At 41.4% G+C, this 25,905-nt stretch overlaps 1 protein-coding gene across 2 annotated transcripts in view; it reads left to right on the forward strand.

Annotated features, from left to right (window-relative positions):
- The window catches only part of TSPAN8 (tetraspanin 8), a 67,086-nt gene that overhangs the window by 14,276 nt on the left and 26,905 nt on the right, over positions 1-25,905 (forward strand). Inside the window, exon 2 of one of the 2 annotated variants that reach the window (XM_048501877.1) lies at positions 4,505-4,551. The gene's annotated coding sequence lies outside the window, so the exon portion shown is untranslated. Of the gene's footprint in view, positions 1-4,504; positions 4,552-20,780; positions 20,833-25,905 lie in introns of both variants that reach the window. The other variant, XM_048501878.1, reaches the window with a different exon arrangement.

Raw genomic sequence — 25,905 nt, forward strand, 5'->3', positions numbered from 1 at the left:
TAACCCTGCCACTGTGTTCAGCAGCAGCTGATTTACATGAAGCAGGACCTCTTGCAGGTGGGGCATCTCTGGTTCTTCCAGGACCATCATTCTAACATTGCCATCCTGGGCAATGCCCTATGCTTGCTTGGAGTCACTGCTTTCTTTGGGTCAATAGGTCATTGCTGCATCCTTGCTACAGTGGGGTTGTATACATGTATCCTGTCAATCATGGATAGAAAATTAAGTTACAAAGATTTGCATGTTGAGTGGTTTTTTGTTTTTGATTTTAAGAACAGAATTAATAGGAAACAATGTATATTCTGTATCAGATAAAGATGTTAGAAAGGTAATTTGAGGTGAGGTGGTAAGAAAATTGAATGCTTCCATATTATGATATAGTCCTGAATGAATATTATAATTATCATTTATTTTTACATGTTGTCTTTGACAAAATCATTATTTTGTGCATTACCAAACATGGGTCTTTGATACAAGAGCATTTATAGTTCATTGAATGACTATCATTAAGCTTTCAAGCAGATGAAGAAACAGGGCTAGTAGGCACGTGGTGGACTATTCTACAACAAAGAAGGTCCAGCATGTTGAGTTGTGTAGTGGAGGAATATACTGTCTATTAACATCTCTCTGTGAGACAGAGTATATTAAAATGTCCACAATGTTGAATTTGGATGTGAGAAATTGAATGTAGTATTTCTGCTGGATTATGAAGATTAATGAGAATAGTTTTGGACATTTACCTGAAAGAATGTGAGAGAAACCAGAGTATCTCATCACTGGTGCTTTCAGGTCTCTTGTGAGAGGATGATTATGTCAAGATGTTCATGCAAAGGTGATTGCATATCTAGCCCAGTCATTACCCCTCAGTCTCACCTACTCACATGACTGCCTTATGGAAGACAGTCAAAATATCAGTTTAGGAGCTAAATACTGCATTGATTGAAGTACTGCTCACATTCAGATCTAGTACTGGCAAGTGGATCATACACTGATTCAAAAGTAGAATGATGCATATCATTCACTGAATGTAAATAAAAGGTAACGACCTTAACTGAAAGCGAATAATGGACTAATTTCCCTGATGCTGTGGTTTGTTAAAAGTTCAGATAAAACAAAAAAAATAGCTCAGATGGGAAGGCAGTTTGATGCTTTGATATACTTTTTTTTTAAGAAGAGGCATTTGGTAGTTGTCTCAAAGGTGAATGGCTGCTTATCTTCCAAACACAAAGCTCCTTACCCCTCCTGCTAATGGCAGCAAGAAAGTTGATAGAGTTACAGAAATGTGGGGAATGGTTGTAGGTGTTTAAAAATCAAGGGACTTTTGTAGTTGACAGAGTATGTGTAATGATTGTTGCATAAGCAGGATGATCTCCAAGTCCTGAATACAGCCTGGTCATTATATTATTCAATTGCATGTCAACAAATGCAAAACAGATTTGCTGAAAACAGAGCAAGAACATAACCAAAAAATCTGTATGTGAATGAGATATTCACACTTTCAGTGTTACATGAATCTTTTTGACCTAGATTGTAACCGAGACAAAACAGGACTGTGACAGGTCAGCTAGACTGCAACCCTGAGCCCATTTACTCTGGAAGAAACTTCTTAAATCCAAGGAAACTGCCTTGACGTATGTAGATGCTGGCCTTCCTCATTTCATTAGTTAGCTAAAAATTAGTTACCTGATTTAAAAGCCAAATTTTTCTCTTACAAGTCTATCAAAATAATAGAAAACTTGCTGGGTGATGAAAAGCTGCTGCAGAAGATGAATCATACAAGACTTCAGAGGCTTGAAAAGTTGCGGATTTTTTTAAAAAAAATCAGTGGTCTGCATGAATACATGAATAACTTCATACCAGCCACTTCAGTTTAGTACCTTCCCCTCCCAGGTTGTGGAGCTTTCCATGGATGGCTCAGAGAGAGTTTCATGGAGCGAACACCATAAATGAAATCATGTTTCTATGGAACCAACTGGAAACAATTCAGTGGGGCCAGGATTTCATCCAAAACACTCATACTCACTGGCAGCAATACAACTTCAGTCTGTATGGAAGATGTCAAAGACATTGCACACACACCCTTTGGCCAGAAGCTGAGGAAACCCTGGCCTTGGGTTCAAGCCTCACAAAACAACCAGAGAGGGCAAATTACTTAGATCAAAGTGAGAACTACCAAGGACTACCATTTTCCAGTTCCCAAAGAAGAACAGAGCTTGGAAAGCAATCAGATCTCTCTGAACAGGGGCAATTAAGGTAACAAATCTCCCCTATCAGTTTTACAGGTAGTTCTGTTATGTTAGCTTTGAATGCATGATGATGGAATTTGTGCTCTTACAGCCCAGACAGAACTACTTTTGGAAAGCCAAGGACCTTGGTTTCCAATGTTATAGGTTTGGCACTCTTACCAAACACCTTTTTAGTCATCAGAATGTTGGGAGTTGAGCAATTGAGTGCTGACTAATTACTTTATAGGACTATTAACCATATGACCTACAGAGGCTGATCAGAGGTAATAAACACTGCCAACTTCAGTTGGCCCACAGTAGCCCCAGTAAGCTTAAAAGTGTGGGGTATGCAGGATCCAGATGATAGGATATGTTAAGTGGTTAGGTTGGGAGGGTCTACAGCAAACGTCAGCCTCTGGAACCACTGCTTCTCATCACCAGTATTGGGCACACTTGGGATGGAGCTGCCTGAGTGTTATGATTCTCCCCCCTCCCCAATTCACATTCTTCATTACCTAAATAGTAGAAGAGAAAACCCTCTCTGGAAAAATCAGGGTGCAGCCAAATTTCTTCTGGACTGAACCACAGACTGAATACATCTATTTGAATAGTCTATTAGAAATGTCTTTAGAAGACATTTTGATCAGATATTCGAAAGCCTCAATTACAGACCACCTTAAGTACAATGGGACATTTCAAATACAGAAAGTGTGCAGCATGGTCTCTAGTGCTTGAATGCAAAGAGATGTACAACAAAGGTTGCTTATTGTATACAATATGAATGTGGTTTGAATTATATTGGGCAGACAGGGAGACAGGTAAAAAACAGAATTCTTGAAAACTTGTCCCAGATCCACAATAGGGACATGAAGACTCCACTGGGTGAACATTTTGGGCAACACCAACTCAAGCCTGAATCTGTCAGCTCCTTCATTTGGGTGACTGTAAAAAGAAAAGATGCACAGATCAACTGTTATCCAAAATGGTGGTATGCAACAACCCTCTTCAGTTGGAGAAATTAGCTTTAAGGTTTTCAGGAGCGTTGGGTAACTTGATTTATCTGTCTATCTGTCTATAGCCTATGTATACAGGCTTCAGCTCAAAGAAACTAGCAGAGAAAATAAATTCTTTACAATGGTTTTATTGAGAAAATAAGAAAATAGAATAAAATAAAATCTCATTCACAATCACACAATTACTGGGGTAATTCCTAGGATGTAATTTAGAGGTGAAAGACAAGTTTTGGAAATATAGAGAGAAGGGATGGGAAATCAAATATTATATTTACCAGCCTTGTAGTGGATGTCCAGGAGGCAGAGATCTAATGGCCAGCAATAGGCTCTGGATGATCAGCGTTGTTGGAACAATATTTTCGAACACCATGGTGGTGTGATAATATTGTACAACTGACTGGGGTTTGGGATGGGCTTTTATAGGGAAAACATGTATTGGGCGAAGGAAATCCTTGAATAAAGGATTTTGTCTGCTGTTCCAGGTGTGATAATGGCCTTGAGTATCAGATCATTGACCTGATCACTGACCCATTAACTCAATGGGTTTTGCTGGCTGTTGGACAATACAGGTAACAACCTTTAATGGGTGTCACAATGTAGATGGTCACAAGGAGGATAAGTCAGAAGAAATATTAAGAAATATAGATAAAAGAGAACTGGTTTCACCCAGGTGTGCTGTTGTTCATATTCAAATGCTGTTTCTTGAGTATGTGCCAGACATGAGGTTTTTTATTGGGGACGGGGGATCCTTTAGGCATTCTTTTTAACAAGGTCAGACGCAGTTCCAAGATGGAGATTCTGAATTCAAACAGACTCCTACATTCAAGGCAGTGTTCTGCCAGGTCTGACAGGACAGCATTCTGGGAGAAAGACCATTCTCTCCCCCTCCGCACCACCCAGGTCAGATTGGCTACCGGACATCCAACTAGAACTGCAAAAAATGGAGGCATTTTTCATCCACAGATTGCAGATACTGCAAACCTTTAGGACTATGCCAGTCTACATCTTTCTGTCTTGTGATTCAGTCCATCTTAATTACAAACACCTGTATGTAGGAAATGTGCTACACTTCTTAAATGACCACTAGCACACTGCTGCTTCAAGGACACTTCACAGCCAGAGAACAGCAGTGCAGAGATAAACACAGTCCAACTTGGTAATTATTCAATTTGAGATTTTTGAGTTTTAAGTAGACTATATTTTGGATTTGTTTCTTGGTAGATGAAGTGGATAGCTGCCAGGCGTTTGCGGCCTTTATTTTACCAGAACCGTATGGAACAACCGTTATGCAACAAATTCCTGATGAACGTTGGGTAAGTAGGATAGAAGTCCAGTCTGCTAGTTTGGCTTAGTGGAACAACAGCTGTTACAATGTGTATATTCTTATTATAGATATCACAAGCCCACATGCCTTTGAAGATTCATCAAAGCCTGGCTGCTCATTTGTGGGTTTTTACATTAGTTTATAGAATCTTGTGTGGATGATACAAATGATGATGATATGTATTTGCATAAATGATGTAGCCCTGATGTAGATGTTGTTCTCAATGCTGATTACTCGGTTGTTTGACTGCTAGCCATTACTTGTGCAAATTGTTTTGGTGATTAACCTCCAGGTGGTGGCTGAAGATCTCCTACTAGTACAACTGATCTCCAGGTGTCAGAGATTAGTTCACCTGAAGAAAATGGCAGCTTGAGAAGGTGTACTCTATAGCATTATGTCCATTGAAGGCTCCTCCCACCCAAATCTCACCCTCTTCAGGCTCCACCTCCAAAATCTCCAGATATTCCCCAACTTGGAGCTGGCAACCCTAAGGGTTACCAGTGCTGGATGGGGAAATTCCTGGATATTGAAGGGGTGGGGCCTCACTAAATATTTGTTATGTCCTGACATTATTTTTATTTTATAAGCTGTACTGGATATGCTCCTGAAGAGCAGCATACATTTTTTGGAATGAATATGCTTGCTTTCTTCCATGTCTTTTCTTGAATGTTACTGACCTTTAAAGAATGGCTGCTCCGTTTTTTTAGTTACTTTGATTTTTACAAAAGCCACTTAGCACATTTATGTAAAAAGGCCAATTTGGAATGTTTTAAATAGATTAATATTTAGAAAAGGTGGTTTGGGGAATAAGTTTTAGGCATTATTTACTGGCATTTTATTGAGTTTTTAAAATACTATTCTGATTTTGCATGTTATGGGACTAAATTTGTTCTGTAGATATTCTCACCTGCAAAAAAGATCAAAGTGAGTTTTCACCATAAGCTGTAGTAAAAAAGCATGGTAACAGCCCTGATGGTTGAAATTAATGGAAATATATTGGGAGAGGGGATGACTTCAATAGACTGAATCAGGGAGGATGTTTGGTAGTTCAGTTGTTAATATGAATATGACCTTCTGGAAAAAGGAGTCTAAACTGTTCAGAAGTCACTGCCTGTTTCTCAACTCATTTTGTTTTTTGTATTTTTAGTTAGAACAAAAAATTAAACAGCCGACTTTGTGGTATTTTTATTGGCCTCTTCAAATCAGAGCGATTAAGCTTCTCATGAGATAACTTAATTTTGCAAGTTTTCCAGATATTTCAAGAGCCAAATAGTTGAGATAGTGTTGGAAATCTTCCTGAACAAATTGTTCAGTTTTTTAAAAAAAGGTTTCCCCATTTCTATCGTATGAATGCATCTATTATCTAGAATATATTTATGCACTGCAATGAAGCCCGCCTAATTCATATGCTTCACCAATTCCTATTTACTAGATTGTCATTTTGCTAAACCACTGTCTTTATTTTGTCCCAGTTTTGCTTTTTTGTTTTAAAGAGATTTCGGGTGATGTCATATGGACTTTGGAATTGCTATTCTTAAACATTCCCCCTTTCTTGGAGGTCCTAATGGTTAAATACTTTGAGTGGAGATTATTCATATAATAATTGTTGCTTTATGTGACTTTCCAATAGCTAAAACCAGACTCAACATAATACTTTATTTTTTAAAAATTAAACTGTTGTGGCTAATTTACCGGCACAGTTTATATCACTAAAGATGCCTATGTTATGGGGTGGCCTTTAGACTATGATTACTGGTGTGACAGTATGTTTCTGTGCAATATTGGTAGAACTTTCTACTGAAAAAAAATTGATAATTATTTTGCTGCCATGTTTCCTGCCATTATAAGGTTGATGTGTGTGCACCAGCCTATGGCATCCCCTGTTGTGGCTAGTTGCAATGGAAAGTGCAAATGTGATACTGTGTGATACTGTGATACTGTGACACTTAAGTCAGGGCTCCCCAATTTTGTTGACTCTGCAAGCACTTTTGGGATTTTGAGAAAGGGATATCACAAAATGGCTGCCATTGGGACTAAATATTGGGACACAGGACTAAATATCAAAATATGGATTCAAGTGACAAGCACAAACCATAAGACCAAAAAGCACAATGTGGCATGATAATGATTACCACTCCAGAAATAATAAGGGCAGGATTAAGATTTACAAAATGGCTGATGAAGGGTTTAAAGACCCCACAAAATGAGAATTATTCATGAGTGACCGGTGATCTCATTCTCCAGTCCTTCAAATTGGGTGCTATACTTTACTGAGTGTGAAAGTGTTTGACAAGGATGGACTCAGAACTTAGTGAACTGTACCCTTTTGTATCTCGCAACTCTAGCCACTGAGAATAGTGCAAGCATATTTGTTTGTGGCTGCACATGAGATTATTGTTTGTGCAACACCAATAGTGAGAGGTTGTGCAATTTGTGTATTAAAATTTGCAAGTCTTTATTCCCTGTGGGGTTCATTGTGCTTTTTGGTTTTATGTTTTGCCATTGGAATCAGGCCAATCTGTCACAAAACATTAGAAGGCTCCAAGCCAAATGTGAACAACTGCTTCTAAACAGGCCTTACATGCAGAGGTGGGATCCAACCAATTCTCACCACTTCTCTAGAAGTGGTTACTAATTTTTTCTGAGTGCTGAGAAGGGGCTACTAAAGCAACCTCCCTGCCCAATAGGGACTGGAGGTGCGTGTGTGCGGTGGTGCCACTGTTTGAATCCCACCACCATCGGAACCTGTTATTAAATTTTTTGGATCCCACCACTGCTTACATGCATATACAACAGCTGTACCTTCTTAGCTCTTTTATAATACCTTGTACTCTACAGTGGTCAGTAACAGATTTAATTGGCCATTTGGTTTCAGGATGCTTTTTCAAAATTTCAGTTTCCAAAGAAAGGGGTTGGTTTGTTCTTTGACTGCTCATACATTTTTTTGCCATCAAGTCACAGCTGACTTATGGTGACCCCATAAGGATTTAAGGGTAAGAGATGTTCAGAGGTTGTTTGCCATTGCCTGCCTCTACACCATGGGGCATTTCCTGGAGGTTTCCCATCCAAATACTAGCCAGGGTTAGGGCTGAGAGTGCATGACCAGTCCAAGGTCACCAAATTCCCTCTGCCACTTTACTATTAAGGGCTTTGCTCTGTGTTTGGTCTCCATCTCCCTTTGCTTGAACTATCAGTAGGATATTGTTAATTGAACATTCTAGGAAAAGTAAGGTTAACCCTTTTCTTTTGCTTTTGGCATGTGTGGACTGAACAGAGATCATAATTTCGTAATATAGGTATCATGGACCACCCCGAGTTAGTGTGGGAGAGTGAGTCCTCATCAGGAGAGGAAGACCTGAGTCTTTCCCTAACAGATGCTTCCTGTGAGGTAAGAACATAAGAAAAGGCCTGCTGGGTCAGACCAGAGTCCATCTAGTCCAGCACTCTGCTACTCGCAGTGGCCCACCGGATGCCTTTGGGAGCTCACATGCAGGATGTGAAAGCAATGGCCTTCTGCTGCTGCTGCTCCCGAGCACCTGGTCTGCGAGCAGCAGCAGCAGAAGGCCATTGCTTTCACATCCTGCATGTGAGCTCCCAAAGGTATCCGGTGGGCCACTGCGAGTAGCAGAGTGCTAGACTAGATGGACTCTGGTCTGATCCAGAAAATTCACCAGTGTCTCCCCAAAGGATCTTTCATAAGGTGACCAGGTGGGTGCCGCGCGCATGCGCACGCAGCCGCAGGAGCGCACTGCCTTCTGGGGCGCTGCTGTTTCCCGCCCTGTCACAGGGCGGTAAATGGCAGCACCCCAGAAGTCTGTGCTCCTGCGGCCGCGCACGCGGGAGGCTGCCACACTGCCTTGCGCCTCAGAAGTCAGTGCGGCAGCCTTCCAAAAATTGGGACAATTGAAATAACCCACGGGACGCGGGACAAATTGTTTGAAGGCAGGACTGTCCTACCAAAAGCGGGACGTCTGGTCAGCCTAATCTTTCACCAACACCAGCACAGTACACTGTCTGAGCCCACAGGGTCTCCAGACCAGAAGGCCCCAGCCTAGGCCAATTTGCTGCCAGACCTGCTACATTCTTCCCCAGAAACAAAGGCAACAAAGAACTATGTCTGAAATTAGGAGTAATAATTGTTCCAAAACATCTTGTTATTGTGTTTTAAAATTATTTTGGCTACTTATAAGTAAATTGCTACTCCAGTGGGAGACACAATTTTTGAAGTAATTATTGTAACCTGGTTGGTACAAGTTTTCTTCTTTTCACACTGAAATTAGGAGTAGGCACAATAGCGCATGCCTCACAGCCTAAAGCAGGGGTAGGGAACCTGCGGCTCTCCAGATGTTCAGGAACTACAATTCCCATCAGCCCCTACCAGCATGGCCAATTGGCCATGCTGAAAGAGGCTGATGGGAATTGTAGTTCCTGAACATCTGGAGAGCCGCAGGTTCCCTACCCCTGGCCTAAAGACTTCCCTATTGCTAAGTAAGTATCAGTAGAAAACAATTAGTCACTGCAGTATGAGGGCCCTGCTACTCCTCATGAGTAGATGAGCCAACTCAGCTTGCCAGATGTGCCTACAGTTGGATCCAGCATCATCTGCAGAGAAACTCTTTGTATAAGCCTGCAGTGAAGCTGGAGCCAGTGTGAGATTAACCCTGAGATTGCTGAACTTGGCCTGTACAACTCAGTGCTTGCCCAGGGCTATGTCTCCAAGTTAGTGGACAGGACAGGGAGCACAGAAATCAGGCTATTAACACTGAAAATGTGAAGTAGGAACATAAAATGCAAATCCAGCACAATAGAATGGGCAAGGATAAAAAGAAACATGATTAAAATATTATTAAAATGCAGTCTTCTAAAACCTTGCTCTATACATATCAAGATATATGATAATTACAGGTAGGCAATATAATTGCTGCAATTGCAAATGTTTAGAAATCGTCTATTACACTGTTTTAAATATCTTGGGTTTACCCCTTTGTGATCACAGCACCATGTGGTCATAGCTGTTTTTTGGAGACAAGAAAGACTCCTTCTTGTATGTAAAATGGCCAACTGCTTCTTTAACGTGGTTAAGAGTTTTATAATCTGCCCCTAGCCTCTACCCCACATTTGCAGGCACTCTTTCTCTTACTACAAAAAAGTATTCCCTATACCAGGCCATCTGTAACACAGGTGCCCTTCCTGGTTGGAAAAAGTCAGCAGGGAGGAGCTTCAGGGCACCCTGTTGAATATCATCAATGCCTCCCTTGAGCAAGGCGTTTTTCCAGGTCAGCTTAAAGAGGCAGTGGTTCATCCACTCCTGAAGAGGTCTCAATTAGATCCATTAGATCTATCTAGCCAATTACAGCCCAGTCTCAAATCTTGCATTTCTAGGTAAGGTAATTGAACAAGCAGTAGCGGCCAGCTCCAGAAATTCCTGGATGATGCAGAAGTATTGGATCCCTTCCAGTCTGGTTTCTGCACTGGTCATGGGACAGAGACAGTTTTGGTGGCTGTTGTGGACGAACTTTGGCTCCAGGTGGATCGAGGCGGTTCGGCTCCTGATGTTGTTAGAGCTCACTGCAGGGTTCGATACAGTAGATCAAGATCTTATGGGTCCACAACTTTGCTGAGATTGGAGTCTGTGGGACAGTCCTGAATTGGCTGTCTTCATTTCTCCGTGACCAGGGATGACAGGTAATGTCAGGGGGAGAGAACTCCAAACAGTGCCCCATGGTTTGTGGGGTGCTGCAAGGGGCAATCCTCTCCCCAGTGCTTTTTAACATCTACATGTGCCTGCTGGCTGGGTTAGTTCGGAGTTTCGGGCTGCGGTGTCACCAATATGCGGATGACACCCAGCTTGTGTTCATGATGGCAAGGTGCCCGCCCTCTGCCCCTGGGCTCTCCAGCGTTGTTTAGAGGCTATGGCTAGCTGGTTGAGAGCAAGTCGACTGAAGCTGAATCCAGCAAAGATGGAGAGGGTTCCTGTGGAGTGGGGGCTGCAGGTGGAGAGGCCTGAAGCTGATTCTTTGGCCTGCTCATCCACGCCAGGAGCGTGCTGCAGGCTTCTTGCAGCTGGGCCTCCTCAGCCGGCTCACAGGCAGGGGGTGACCTTGGACTTGGCCTTGTTGCTGAAGGCCCAGGTCCCCAAGACCACCCAGGCTGCTTTTTACCATCTGCATCACACACGGCAACTGGCTTTGTACCTCTCCCATTCCAACCTAGCCACAATAATCCACACAACTGTCACAACTAGACTGGATTATTGTAACTCGCTATACACTGGCCTTCCTTTGTCCATGATTTTGAAATTAAAACTGATCCAGCATGTGGCAGCCAGGCTCCTTTCTGGAGTGCAAAGTGGGGACTGGATCACTCCAGTCCTGTACCAGCTCCACTGGCTGTTGACCAAGTACCGGATCATGTTCAAAGTGTTAGTGTTGACATTTAAGGCTGTGATCAGTCTTGGATCTGCATATCTATGGGACTGCCTCTCCCTGTATTGCCCCACCAGGTCCCTCCGTTCATCAGAGGAGAACCTATTGGAGATCCCTGGTCCAAAGGAGGTCTGGCTGGTTTCCACGAGGGCCTCCTGGGCTTTCTCATCCCCCAGTGTCCTCTTTACTACCTGGTGGAATTAAGCTCCCTCATTGAGGATTTCTCACATGTATCTCTGTGGGACTTGAAATGAGTTCCACATGGGACTCCTGCAAGATGGAGCTTCTTCCGGCTTCAGGGCTTTTTTCCAGGCATCTCAGCCAGCCGGCCTGACTGTTATAATCACTGGCCTCCCATGGGTGTCATAGTTAGGGTGGGTTACTGATGCCATCCATTAGCTGTTTTAATGTTTAAAGGTTGTAATGATGTTTTATTGTTTTACCTCTGTAATTTTGTTGCTGTTGCCACCCTGAGCCCTGTTGGGAAGGGCAGGGTATAAATATAAATATAAATAAATTAACTGGCTCAGTGACACTGGCTGCCCGTTGTCTCCCAATGGCTTAAGTTGTCTATATTTCTGTTGCATGCAATGTCTCTGTGTTTGGGAGGTGAATTCCTCCTTTTCTTACTGCCTTGCCACTCAGCAAATGGTACTCTACAATCTCTGAGTCTGTAAAGAGTGTACATCAAATTATTCTCTCTTAGGGCTGTAGTCTCTGGCACTAATCCTGGGGGGTAAGGCATTTTACCACAAAAATAAAGAAGCTGCCATTGTTGTATCTGTTATTGCCGACTTTGTAGATCTCAGCCCAATTTATTCCTGCCAGCACCAGGTCTTTAAACTGAGGTGGAATTTTCAAAACAAATTTTGTTTTTCCATTTATCAATGTGTCCTCTAGACCAAGCTTAATACTAGATAGAAAGGTGGTAAACTGTGCAAACCTACTGTAGATTTACTATCAAAGAATGTATCCCTATTCAGATTCAGATGCAGAAGGTGATTCCCAGCCAACATCAATGAATAGAGGCATAATAATCACGTAATTAAAGCTCATCCCTTTGGTTCTGAAAATTGTGGGTTCAGGTTTCACATGATTATGCATAACCCTCTTGTCTACCTAAGGAAACAGGCATCCAGTTTCTTGAGCTGAGGAAATCATGCTGATCATTCTGATAACTACATTGGTTCCTTCTTATTCAAATACAGTGGAAACAGAAGTACTTCACTTTGTTTGTTTGAAGGCTCAAGATGAATTTTGAAGCATGAAGATAAATATGGGGGGGGGGGAATCTGGCACCATTATATCTCATTACAATTTTTTAAATGGACAAAATACTTTTAAAAAAGCACAGAGAGCTTCATTTTAATTAGCATAACTATGCAGGAGTAAGTTAAACCCCCTCTCTAATTTCCCTGTGTGGCCCTAACTTAAATTGCACCCAGCACCTGTAATTCAGCTTTAAATGACCTGGTAGATCCATGATCTGAAACATCATGTCAAACTTGACCCTCAAATAACTTCTGGTGTTCTCAGATGTCCAATTCCATTTAATATCAGTGCTATTCTATAAGACCGTTTAAATTGACTTAGACTGAATTAACTCTGCATAGGAAGGCCCTGTGTATTAGATTTGGGGGAGGGAAGAAAGAAGTCCAAGTCTTTGACACTTCTGCTTTCTCTGTTTCTTAATAACATTTAAACCAGCTCTTATGCCACTTCTGAAGCCTGTTGGCTAATGGATGTATGGGATAAATGAGAACTAACTTTTTCATGGTAGCAGATCTGTGCCAAAAGCAGTTCAGCCAAAGCAGGTGTTAGTCTCATTAGGTAGGGAAAAAATGACATAACTTGGGAAAAGATTTACTTTTTAGGAGAACAATGCATTCTAAGTTTCAAAGAGAATAATGTGCACCTAATATGTTGCAATGAAAACCGAGATAAATTAGAAAATTGTAACTTTTTCTAAAGATTTATTGAGTAATAATTACAATCAATACAATATAGCTGCTACATAGGAATCTTGCAAAGGATAAAATCGTGACACATAATTGTTGCTCTCAGACAAAAGAAGTGGCTCCTTTTAAATTAATTGCCGATTTACTGCATGTATCTTGCCTGAGTGCATTGCACATTTTCTGTAGACTGTAGGGGGACAGTGAGTTCAAATAAATGTAAAATATATTCCCTCAAAGCTGCCACGGGAAGGCTTTAAGCTAGTTAACCAATAGATATTTGTAGGAACATTTTGGGGTTTTTCCTGAGAACATGAATGATAAATGATGTTTTGGTCTTTCCAAGATGGAAATGAGCTTCACAGTCCTGCAGCTGATTGGCTACATTGTGTATATTTTGTGTACAGCTAGAGAGTTGAGTCAACATTACTGAGCAATGAGTAATCTAACATAATAATGCCACACAATCATATGCTTGAGCTATAGATGCAGCATGCAGGTAAAAACAGAGATTCTCTTTCTAGTTAGGCTTACTGTGACATGCCCTTTGTTTAAACTGAGCAGACCAACAAGCTCTTATGATTTTGGATAACCAGGTTGCCTTTGACCTGTAACTCTTCCCCTCTATTACAAGATAATAGCAAGTGTAAAGGCTTTGTGTTTGCTGATGTGAGGTGAGTTTTGTGGCAAGTAGAAAGAGCATAGCACTCATCAAGGCAAGTAGAAAGAATACGGTGCTCATCGAGGCAAGAGCTCTTTGTAAATACCAAACATTTATTTATTTACATGTTGGTTTTAAAGAACAGATCAGCAGTACAAGTCTTGAGATTATCGAAGGAGAAATCTGGTTGAGGCACATGTGTAAGTTTATTACAGCTTCAGAGTATGATTTGAATTTCCTGTGATGCTTACAGGTACAATGAAGCTTTCACTGACTAGTCTCTAGGTTGGATCCTTTCACCTCCACAGGTTTCCACCCATACCAACCTGCCCTTTCCCAAGATTCAGACTAATGGTACAAGGTCTGCTTATCACCAGAAACAGACCTAATATCTGGATACTCTATTCTTTTCCAGAGATAGAGTTAAAGCACTCTGCTATGCTATCAGGCAGAATGAAACATCAAACTGTCTGCTGTTTTGCTGAGGCAGATTAAAACAATCAGTGCAATCTCCAACAGGCAGAACTGAGGCCCTTTCCCCACTTACCTTAAGCCCTGCGCTACTCTCCTCAAGTAGCGCGGGGTCCTGAGGCACTCCCCACTACAGGGGTGGCAACAGCGCAGCTGCCCTGACGCTGCTGCTCTTGCACCCCCTCAGCACACGGCACTCTGGCGCTCCTCAAAACGGCGCCTTTTGATGACGGGCGTGGGGAAGCCCGGGCGCGCACCAGAGATGCCGCGTGCTGAGAGCAGCCCACAGCAAAGGGTGGTCAAGGGTAAGTGGGGAAAGGGCCAGAACTAACTCCTGCTCTGCTTCCTGCCAACTTCCTATTCCCGCTCTGAAATGTGATTGAATGTGACTAGTGTGATTGAATGTGATTGAATGTGACAGACCCACGGATGAATCAGCTGAGTCTTCCCCTTTCAAGCACAAAAGTGCCTCCTGTTGGTCACACTTATCAATACTTATGACTACAGGGACCTAGAGAGATCAGTTCCCCATGGAAGAAGTTTCCACTTCAGAGAGCAAGCCATATGACAATATATCCCTGTTGAACTCTCTCCTACCCCCCAACTCTACTACCCCCAAGCACTGTCCTCAGAAATCCAAGAATTTCCCAAGCCAGTTTTGACAGCTCTGTTCCTAGATAGAACCTGTGTGATAATAAGCACTCAAGATATTTTCTGGCTTTTTACCAAGCAGCCCCTGTTCCCAAGCTAATTCCCATAAAATGTTTAAAAACTCAGCATACAGTAAAATACAGAACAATTAAAAAGTTAAAGACAAAATAGTTCAGCAGATAGCTATCAGAACAATGCAAGCCAAAACCAAACCCAAACTAATCCAAACCAAAAGTCTGTTGAAAGAAAATATTTTCTAGTCTTCTGAAGGCTTACAGGGATCCCACTAGGCAAAGAGACAAACTCTAGGTCCTGCTGCCACCAAGAAAGCCCTATACCACATCATGACCACCTACCTAACATGTTTTGCAACATGGAAGAAGGCTTTCCCTGATGATCTTCATGTATAGGTTGGGTCATGTTTGGGCAGGCATGCAGTAGCCAACTGCGATCTTGGAAGTATCTAGAGATTTGAGGACTGGGCTTCTAGAAGGGTGAATTGGGGAGGGATTTCATCTAAAATCTGTGGTATGCTGTAGAGTTTGTGCCCCGGCCCCCGAAGCTGCCATTTCCTCCAGGAGAATGGTTCCCCATGCCTCACCTGGAAGCTGGCAGTTCTAAACAGGCAGTTCTTGAAGTACTCTAGTTCCATATCATTTAGGATTTAAAAAGCAAGATGAGCATGTTGATTTGAACCTTGGAACATACTGGAAATCATTGAAACTGAAACATTATTATTGAGATGTAAACCTATTCGAGTTTTGGCATACAAATCACAGTGGTACCCACTATTCTTCTGATACACATAGTTGCCATTTTCTATTCATAAGGTAGCACTCATATTTTTCCAACTGTGGCAAGCATGAATGCATGACCTCCATAAATCTGGGTATCTGTTGTATGTACCAAAGCTGGCAAATACATGAATTGGCCTATTCACATGATCTGGTAACCATGAATATCAGGTTAATTGTAGGTACCACTGTCCCTGCACATGTCAATACTGATTGAATACTGCTTCCAAGTTAGTTGGATATCACACTTGGAAAAAAAAGCTGCCAGTACTTTTCTTACCAGAAACCAATGTTTTTCACTTTTCCATAAATACATGCCTCTCTGCATGCAAAGCCATCCATTCTAATCTGTGGATAAGGTACATGACCATTCTGAGACTTACACACAGGAAACAAGGATAATAAAAAGTATTATGCTTATAATCTGAAGAAAATTTATGCTTTATTTATGTCTTACAAAATTTATTCTTAATTTATTTCCAAACTGGAGTTCTGCCAAGATCCATGATGAACCACAACTGGCCATAAGCTTCAGCTTAGTTGGTCTTTACACTTCTTTGGAATTATATTACAATTTCAATTGGTATAATGTACATAAGCTTTGGAAGCTCAGCCCACTGTTCTGTGAAACTGATGTTCTGTACTGTGCAAAACATGTTAGTGGAAAAAGATATTTTAAATGTGTGCTCATATACATGGAAGAGAGCATATTGTTTAGCAAAAGTTGCAGCTCTTTAGCGTGCCAGATCTGAAGTGACTCCCTTGTTTACAGTGCTATGCCACAGTGCTATGCCACAGTGGATACAGGGAGACCTGCTTCTGAGAAAGCAAGTATACTATTGGGTTGCTGTTCCTTTTACAGTACCCGCAAGGAAAAAAAAACTTTTGAAAATACTTCTGTGCAGCTTTATGGATACTGTAGACGCAAAAACAAGTGACAACTGTGCTGGCTAAAATATACTTCAAAGGTTGAATAAAAAAGAGAAGTTAATGATCTATAAAGTTTTATGAGTAACTGAACTTGGCAGAGTCTTGCATTTAAAAAAACCCTAAATCACATCTTAGTGTGTATGAAAATCCATATTACTAATGTGAGAATACTGCACAAGAAATCCAATCTGATGATTTTGTTAAGTCAAAGAAAAGTAGGATTATTATATTTGAAAGCTGAGAGTTAAAAGAGAAAGGTCCTTCAGAAAAGAAGAATGGTGTTGTAGTTAGAATGCCAGTTCAGAACTTAAGCTGTCCTTGGATCAATCATTGTAGTCTCACCCTTTCTGAATTGCTTGCTGTGAAATGACAGACAGATCCAATTTATTTCATTTAGGAAAGATGGAGTGAAAATGTAATACACACACACACACACACACAGATATATAATGGTGGGAAAGTGGAAAAGATGTGCATACTTTGGGAAAGTGTTATGAGAAGACTCTGATATGATTTATGACTGATGCTTACCCTACCTTAGATCCAAGGGTTCAAGTAGGGTTGCAGGAAACAACAGAGTCTTTGTTCCTTGCTGGCAAAAAAAACATCCAAGGAAGAAAATTAGGAAGAGTGAGAGGAATAATTTGGAAAGGTCATGATGATCTGTTGAGATTTCTCTTTATAAAAGTTAATAAGGTCATATCTAGAGTACAAAATGGAGGGAGAACTAAGAGGATGTATCATTGCTTGGAACTGAAATGAAAAACAAATAGAGGTTTAAATGTGGCTATCTGGCATATACCTTACAAAACATGCTGAAAATATATTTTGTTACAACATGTTTGTGATTTTGTTCAGTAGTGATTCAGGGCTTTGTCTGTTACACCAGACTTCAGAAACTATTGACCTTACCAGTAAGCCTGGTGGAACTCTCTGCCAGCTGTCACCAGGGCCTTGTGGGATCTGAAACAGTTGTACAGGGCCTGTAAGACAGAGATGTTCCACCTGGCCTTTGGTTGAGGCCATTTGTGTGCCCTAATACCATCCACCAGTCTCCCTACAACAGGCGGTTACTCAGCTTTCCCCTCTTTCGACTTTGCCCATGCTTGAATAACTCTATGATGAGTCATGTTTGAAGTGGGCTGGGCAGGCCTAAATCTGTCATCATACTGAGTTTTTAAAAAACTTATTTTTTGTATTAGTGAAATTGTTTTTAAAATGCTTGTGGATCACCCAGAGCTCGATTTTGATCAGGGAAGGTGGGATATAAATTTAGTAAAATAAAAGTAAAAACATTTTGCCACCAAATGCTACATTTGTCTTTTAATTCTGCATGCTTTTTTCTTTTGTTTTGTTCTGGAAGAAATGTTTTCATTTTCCTTTTTTGCTTCCATTTCATGCAAACAGAGATACAAAACTAGCAGGTCTGATTGAATCGATTTTGTCAATTTCATATTGAATTACCAATGCAATGTTAGGACAGAGAGCATTTTTGAAGCTGGGGGAGGATGAGACATTTTTGAACTACTGCTTCAAAATGTAATTGTGCAGTAACACTAGAGCTCCTGAATAAAGGGGAGGGGAAAGGAGGGGAGTGTGCTGCTGGCAGGCATCAGCCATGGTGTAGTCAGGCAGCCTGAGGTCAAGGCTGAAAAAGTCAGCAAATAGAGGCATGGTCAGACAGTCCAAGGTCAAGGCTGGCACAGGCATTGTCAAGCAGTCGAAGTTAAGGCAGGGACAGGTATCATCAGGCAGTCCAAGATCAAGTAATCCAGGTTTTCAAGCAAGCAGGCAGGCTAGGAATAGAGTTCTAGGCATAGAGTTCTAGGCAGGGGACCAGGTGCATGGAACTTCCTCATGAAACACACACCCAAGTCTCAGGCAGGGCTTAAATAAGATGCCCCTGTTAATGGGGCCAGGCTCCTGCAGAGGCTTATTCCTCTTCAGATGCTGATGAGTCTAGTTTGCAGATTTTGCCAGCTGCATGGTATCAGGCTCTGCTTCAGCTGTCAAGGAAGGGCTTGGACCTGGCTTTGTTGCCTGCATCTCCCCCAAGAAGCCAGTTCTGGTTTCATGGTGTCTTCAGGCATGACTTCTTAGTCCTTGGCACCCAGGGACTGGCTCATGACAGGGAGGGTTGTTCTTCTTCATCACAGGTGACATCTTACCATCACTAGGAGTAATATGTTTTCAGCAGTAACATATGGAACAAATGCAACTGAAGAGACAACAGGAGAAAAAGAAACTAAAATGATGGGGGTAAACGGAGTTGTGTGGAATGAATTCACAGAAAATGTATCCCAGACACAAGGGGAAATCTGGGGAAAATCTAAGGTAAACTGTGCATGTTGAAAATGCCTCAGATGTGCTGTGGAAAAAGGGTGTCAGCATTCCCACTTTGCTGTTATTCTGATCTAAAAACAGGCTGGGGGGGGGGAGTCTTCTTCCTATGAGGGAAACTTGTGGTACCAGCAACAATGCTATGTAATGGTTGGACTATAATCTTACAGACCCAGGTTTGAATCTCCATCCAGCTATTGAAGCTTCTGGGCTAGCCTTGGGCTAATCACCCACTCAGCCCAACTTATCTCACAGAGTTGATGTGAGGAGAGAATAATTGTAGATGCTTTGGATGCATACCAGGGTGAAAGGCAGGAAGAGGTAAATAAATAAATTCAGGAAAGGGAAACTGACATGAAAGAAAAACTAAAACCAAGTATGCTCCAATCCTGATCCATATTGTGCACTATACATAGAGGAAGTGAGGCAAACTTGCAAATCCTATTTGACTGTTACACACTGCTCTTTATAATAACAACATAGCCCTTTACTGATTAACATACCATTGCTACATCAAATGAAAACAGAAGAATACATATTTCATTGCAAAAAGGTGAGGGGTTATGGTACCAGGCCCTGAGAGAGTTCTAGCACCTTCAGCGATTACTTAGAAAGGCAATTTCATGTCACAGCTTCTTGCTTCATAGCAATACAGGTCTGGGGAGAGATACCTCTGACAAAATTCTGGTTTTTATGCAACTTACCTAATATCACAACCTGTCAGGACTCCCCTGCATTGACAATGAACCAGGCAAACTTCAAAAGTTCCAGATTTCATTGCAAGTGACAGGAAAGCAACAGAAGACTGTTCTGAGGCTCAAGCTCTCAGACCAGTGCTATTATGCATTGTACTTTTTAATCCCCCCCCCCCGCCCCACATGTGAAACACTGAACTGAACAGTTCCCCAGCAACATCTTCAGACACTCAAGGTTACTTGATAAGCCAGCTGTGGAAAAAGGCAGAGTAGCAAAAGCAGGGCATAGCTGAAAGTCAGTTCCCCAGGCAGCCCAACCCACATAGCTACCATCCTGACACAACCCTCCGAAGACCTGGATTTTTATATGAAATATTTTAAGGTAAATGTACCTGGGATAATACCCTTCAACTGGTACTAAAAATAAACAAACATGAAAACCACAAAACAACCTTAAAGATGAAAAAGCTGACATAGTACACCCTGTTAAATGAACCTTCAAAACAAAAGTGCAGAAAATGTAATAAAATAACTAAATTATGCTCAACAGCTCGGAAAGTTTTCTTTCAGTTTGGTTGAGTATGTGTCCTGGTTTATGAATCCCTTTCTGTGCTTTCTTCTGCCACCTACTGCATCATGGTAGTACTGCGGGTCAGCTACTGAGACTGAAGATATGCTTTTAAAGCAAATATGAAGAGCCAGTTACTGTCAGGGCCATCCAATGTCCATCAAGACATACCATGTGATGTTGCAACTATGATGCAATATATTCAAATTATCTTTATTCTAGACAAAGACTGAGAGATCAAATGCCAAAGATATAGAGCCTTGGTCTCTCTGAAGGCACTGAGAAAGGAAGAAATGCCCCAGTTGTCTTTCTATTACTGGTATCTCAGTGTGAAGATAATAATGGAAATGACACCTACTGATTTTTGCCACCTTTTAAGCTCCTACAACACCAAAAAGCCTGGCTGCCTTAGTGATCGCTCATGTTGCTATTCCTTTTGCAGCAGAGTCATTGTGTAGAGTCTTTTGTACTCCTCAAAGGTAGGGAGATGAAACATACTTTATATCACGACTAGGGGCTGCTCATGGTTTCTCATGTGAAAAGTTAAGGACAAGTTCTTTTGGGTTCTCTTTTGAAAAGGAGTAATGTGTAAAGTAGTGCAACACTCTGCAGATTTGAAACTGATAAACATGCACATGTTTAAAGGTGTTTAATGCCTGCAAATACATTCATTAAAATGCCTGAAAATGCATCTTTGTTCCTAAGTAGTTTTCCTCTTTCATAATTAGAATTAAATAGAGAAGAGGACAACAGTGGAGGGAAAAATGGAATATTAATGAAGTAAGTAGAATGTTTGATTTTTTTATTTTCCTCTGCAAATCTCAGGAACCAAATTCAAGTCTCTTAGAAGTTGCAGTTTCTTTTAAAAAATGGTAGGTGTTTGCTCCAAGATTTGCATCTGTGTTAGGTCAGCATGAGCAAATATTCCATTGTTTGTGTTTGCTCACAAAGCATATACATGGAATGAAAGAAACCTGTTAATTCTGTGACAAAGGTATCTGACAATGCTGTGCTGGTTTTCTTTGAGATTTTGTAATGACTTGTTTTTGGTACGAAGACCTCTGTGCAAGTAACATATACACTGGTGCATTTCAAAATATGTGTGATATCTTGAGACCAGGAGGGCTCTTGCATTCTTTTGCTTTCTATGGGATATCCATCAGTGGTATGCCAAGTCTTTGTTTAATTCTCCATGACTACCATTTTCAAACTAGCTCACTATTTAGAAGTTTTAAGAATGAACGTGTGCTTTAGAATGTGCAGAGTATTTATGAGAGATTCCTCTTGAGACAAGTGTACTGTCGAATTCCTGACTTTCTTCTTCACCACAATAGTTTAATTATGTGGAAAACAGACATTTTTCCAGCTCATTCAGGATTACTTGGAATTGTTGTTGCATATAACTAATCAACAGTTATATTTGACAAAGCTATTTTTATCAAAAATATGGAAGCCATACAACTTAAGTAATCATTGACTAAACAAAGTATGTGTTCAAGTAAACTTTTTGTAAGTTTATTTTGAATGGGCAACTTATTTCTTTCTCAATTACTTGAATGATGTCAGTTTGTGAGGCATATGCACATATTCACAGTAAAATGTTGGGTGTTTGTTGCTTTATTTTGATAGCTGCTATCTTGGGAATGAGTGTTACTTTTACCGAATCCATCCTTTGAAATGGTATACGGAGCAATTTAGGCATAAAGTTGCTTGAACCTAGTTCACATCCACATTAAATTAGCAGTCCTATATGCATGGAAACCTTGCCCATTGCATGATCTGTTACACAGTCAATTATGCCTGTATATTCACATGCTCAGCCATTATAATGTTTCTGCCCCATCATGGTATCAGGTATATAGGGGACTAGTTCTGTACTATTTTTTTCAGGTCCCTCCTCTCATGTCAGCCTGAAATTCCTCCTTAAATCCTGCTACTGAGGGAGAAGTAGAGGGTATTTCTGAGTACCATGGCAGAGGGATCCAAGAAACTCTTGCTCCACAGGTGGAAGTTCTTGTTGAAATGAAGGTTTCCAATTCCAGATGAGACCTGGAGATCTTCTGAAATTTCAACTGATCTCAAAACTACACAAATCAATTCCTGTGGAGAAAATGGCTCATTTGGAGGGTGTACTCTATGGCATTAGAGGTTCCACTCATCCCTAATCGCTGCCTTATAGAGGCTTCACCAATACAATGTCCAGGAATTTCCAAACCCATAGCCAGCAACCCTCCAGTGCTACAGTGGATCCAACTCCTAGGATCCACTTTAGAATTTTAGAATTTCTGCTGAGAGGAAAGACATTGCAGTCACTCTTGTGACTGTACAAATTTGTACAAATTACAAAATTAAAAATTTAGTTAGTTAGGCTATCTGATAAATTCATAGTATAGATCTAACCTGTGCAGCAGGCAAGTGTAAGCTATGCTTTGTCAGGCAGTCCAAGCTTGGGGGGGAAGGGGCTGACAGGCACAAGTGTCATCAGGTGGCATAGGCATTGTCAGGCAGTCCAAGATCAAGTAGTCCAGGAGTTCAAGCAAACAGGCAGACTGGGTACGGAGGTTCAAGGCATAGAACAGGTAACCTGGTACATGAAGCTTCCCAGAGAAACACACTTTTTGTACCCAGGCTGAGCTACACCCAAGACAGGGCTTAAGTAAGACACCTCTGCTAAAGTGTCAGGACCCTGTTATGACTCAGTCCTCCTGTGACGCAGATGCCTCCAGCTCACAGAGCCTTCTGCCATAGCGAGCAGCAATTTGGGCATTTCTCCTTTGAGCATTTAGCTGCTGCCTTTGTCTTTGTCTTCGTCATGCAACTGGTTCATTAGTCAGCTTGTCTGAGGTAACTGATGGCTTTCCTAGATTCATGACATCAGGTCCTGTTGCTGGCTCTGCTTCGACTGGCAAGGAGGGACATGGACTTGGCTCTGCTTTGGTTGGCAGGCAATGGCGAATTTACCTAGGGAATATGGGGTACCCTATGTCCCCGGGCGCCCCCCAGTGGAGGAAGCAAACATTTCAGGTTCATTTGTGTGTTTTTTGTGTTTTTAGTGTTTTTTCAGTTCTTGTTGAAATGAAGCTCCCTAGTTTAAACACCATTCTCCTTTTAAATCCACCTTAAAGGGAGAATCTGGGGTCCCCCAGAACCAGCTCCATCCCCTGTCCTGCCAACAAAGGCAAACTGGAGCCCCGGGACAAAACCTGAGTTTGGCGCCCCCCCCCCATGGACGAAACACACAAACCCTTCCCCACCACGACCAAACAGTGATTTTTTGCACCAGCTCACAAACACACCTTCCACCCCCAGCAAAACATACATGGCTCTCTCCCTACCAACTCTCTTTCCTAATGTTGTCCTCACACCAACCCTATGAGGTAGGTTGTTAGCCTGAGAAACGATCCAAGCCAGTGCAAGTGGGTATTAAGCATGTAAATCTCTCACAAATCACCCCCAGCAAAACATTTATCAAACAAATGTCAGTATCATCGCTCACAAAACACCTCCAGTGGAATCCACCCCCAAACAGCATCACTTTCAATGGTGTTTAAACTAGGAAGCCCAGATTCTCCTTTTAAATCCATCTTAAAGGAAGAATCTGAGGTCCCCAGTTAAAACAACATTGAAAGTGATGCTGTTTTGGGGTGGATTCTCCCCCACCCTGATCAGCATCACTTTCAATGTTTAAACTGGGGATCTCACATTTTCCCTTTAAGTCCATGCCGAAGGGGTTAGATTTAAAAGGAGAATCTGGGGAAATTTGCAGAGTGCCTGCTGTCAGGGGTGCAATTGTTAAGCTAGCAGCACCAAAATTTCAGGGTATCTTTAGGAGACTCTCATGATGATACCACCCTGGTTTGATGAAGTTTGGTTCAGGGGATCCAAAGTTATGGACCCTCAAATGTGTAGCCCCCATCTCCTATTAGCTCCCATTGGAAACAATGGGGGATGAGGCACCCCCTTTGAGAGTCCATAATTTTGGACCCCCTAAACCAAACCTCACAAAACCTGGAAGGTATTATCAGGAGGGTCTCCTGAAAGATCCCTGAAATTGTGGTTCTGCTAGCCTAAAAACTGCACCCCCTGCAGGCCAAAACCTCAAAAAACATTTTAAAAATACAAAAAACCCACCAGCGGGAGCGGAGCTTCGGACATGTAATGGGGGGTTTGAACCCAGGAACACCCCCTTACCTATGTCCTTGCAAGCAGCCTACATGGAATACAAAGAAATAAGACAGCTTATCAACATTCAAGTCAAAGAGTAGCATATATATGCCAATTATCCACTTCAAACATGGTTCTGCTGTGATGCTCATTTGTCTCCTTAACAATGTGCATAGAAACAGTATTTTAATCATTTATCAAGCAATGAAGGTTGCTCGTTTATTGTTTGTCATTAAGGAGTGTCCTGTACTCTGTACTCTGCAGGCAGTGCCAGTCAGGTTTTCTCAAGTAGTACCAGACCCTTGGCTGTGGGGCTGGCCGGGCTTGGTGAGCTGGAGCTGGAAACACTCAGCGTACACTTGATAGACTGGTTGATCCAGCCAGATTGCGCTGCCAGCCCAAGACTGAGAGGGAAGCAGCTCCACCTGCTCTGGCAGTGCCTCCTGGGACTAGAATCATAGAGTTGGAAGAAACCACAAGAGCCATCACGTCCAACCCCCTGCCATGCAGGAATACATAATCAAAACAATCATGGCAGATGGTCATTCAGCCACTGTTTAAAAACCTCCAAAGAAGGAGACTTCACCACACTCCAAGGCAGTTATTTTTCTGTTGAACAGCTCTTACAGTCAGGAAGTTCTTCGCTGAAATCTCCTTTCCTGTACCTGTTGAATCCATTACTCCTTGTCCTACTCTCTGAAATGTAGTAAAGGACAAAATTGTACCACAGGGCTACAGCTTAATGCTGACAAAATAAAGCCTCCAATTGGAGTGCAATAACAACAGACTATTTACTTATATGTTTCATTACAATATTAAATGGAAATGTACACAAGTTTACAAGTATGTAGCAAACCAGCCATCTATACAAGAACAAACTAGCTGGAAATTTAGTCTCAATGTTGACCTCATAATGAAACTTCAGGGCTAATTCTGTAAAAAATCATAACAAAAATGCAAATAGATAGAAAAGTCCACAAGGAAACCACCAGCCCAAAATATAATTTTTTAATACTTACAAACTGAATGATACTAAGAAACACAACTTGTTACAATGAAATAGTAAAACAAACAAGATATACAAATACAGTCAATTATTAACCAAAACGCATAATGTAAAACAAAAAATAATAAATTAAAAATATAAAATAATAACATAGTGGAAATAAATAAAAAGAAGGATACCAAATGGGACTGTGCTCTGCTAACTTGACTCCCACTTCTTGCAAAGTCCTTAAAAGAGCCAGAATACAAGGCTAATTTCCCCCCCTCCTCATTGGAGCTGTTTGAAATTGTGCCTTCAAGCTCTCACTTTTAAGAACTCCCATCCATCATGCACTCCTTTCTTTTAGTGTTCTTAACCACAGAATCACACCTAGTAGTTTCCTAAGTTTACTGACTAATCTTGTCAAGGGTTAACTGAGGGTAAAATTCTGCAAAGAATCACATCCACTGGGACAATGGTTTGGCCTGGAATGGAGCATGGGTGGCAAGCCAGCCTTCTGTCTTCACTGTTCCTCCTGGGTACAGAACTAAAGCAAATTTGCATAATAAATGGTCAAAAGACTGGATACCTTCAAAGTATACATCAAAATCATTTATGACAATATGCACAGTGAAATTATTTCAAAACTCAAACTTTATATCATACATGGGACTTTTCCCACAGTTCTCGCTATTTGAATATCA

Source organism: Sphaerodactylus townsendi, linkage group LG06 (assembly GCF_021028975.2).
Source record: "Sphaerodactylus townsendi isolate TG3544 linkage group LG06, MPM_Stown_v2.3, whole genome shotgun sequence".
Taxonomy (NCBI): domain Eukaryota; kingdom Metazoa; phylum Chordata; class Lepidosauria; order Squamata; family Sphaerodactylidae; genus Sphaerodactylus; species Sphaerodactylus townsendi.